This window comes from Myotis brandtii, unplaced genomic scaffold (assembly GCF_000412655.1).
Source record: "Myotis brandtii unplaced genomic scaffold, ASM41265v1 scaffold1612, whole genome shotgun sequence".
NCBI lineage: Eukaryota > Metazoa > Chordata > Mammalia > Chiroptera > Vespertilionidae > Myotis > Myotis brandtii.
The window spans coordinates 449299-450327 of NW_005355890.1; positions in this window are offsets into that span (position 1 = coordinate 449299).

A 1029-nucleotide genomic window follows, 5' to 3' on the forward strand; every position below is an offset into this window, starting at 1 on the left:
GGCCAGCCATCCTGGTTTATTTAGCGGGGGTCCTATTTAGAGTTGGCGCTGTGAGGTAACTGCCCAAGGGCACACAGTTCTTCAGATGCCTTTGTTGAACCAGCCTAATTTCGGCCTCTCTTGCCACTGGTGTTTTGTGCCTGTGGATTCTGAGCTAGGAGCTGTGGGGAAGCCCAGGCAAGGGTTCTGATTCCAGGCAGCTTTCTCTTCTGCATCTTCTGAGCTGTGGCTCACTTTGCTGTGCAGACTCAGCAGTGTCATCACATCCACTTCTCACCTTCCGGATTCTATCGCTACCCGCTCTGCTGCTGGTTCCCCTTCTGTTCTCAGCTCTTGTGGAATTAGTCTATTTTATACTGTACAATAAAAGGCTAATATGCAAAATGACTGAACGGAAGAATGACTGGTCACTATGACGCGCACTGACCACCAGGGGCAGATGCTCAATGCAGGAGCTGCCCAATGCTGGTCAGTGCGCTCCCACAGGGGGAGCACTGCTCATCCAGAAGCTGGGCTCACGGCTGGCAAGCACAGCGGCGGTGGCGGGGGCCTCTCCTACCTCCACAGCAGTTGGACATTCCCTGAGGGCTCCCAGACTGCGAGAGGGCGCAGGTCGAGCTGAGCCCCCCCTCCCCCACCCCCGAGTTCACAAATTTCATGCACCGGGCCTCTAGTAAGTGTATAAAATGGAGTAATGATGGGCAGGAGGCAAGGTAAATGTATGTCTAGCTGGCAACCTAGAAAACATGAAGCCGTGGGTACATTTCCCCACTAGTGGAAATACACAAGGTAGATTTGCCTTTGTCAAAAATCCAAACCAAGTAATTCATACAACGTGGAAAATTTTAGTTTCATATCCAACAATTGCTTACATTTTTCCATTGTTTGAATACAAGTAATAACCATTTTTACAAGAGATTTACTAGTTTGTAAAAGTCTCCAAATCAGGATTTTAACCTGAATGTACCCTTCTCCAAAGAGGTTATAGGCCCCAGTTCTTCATACTAGGGATATTTGAAAGAATATTAT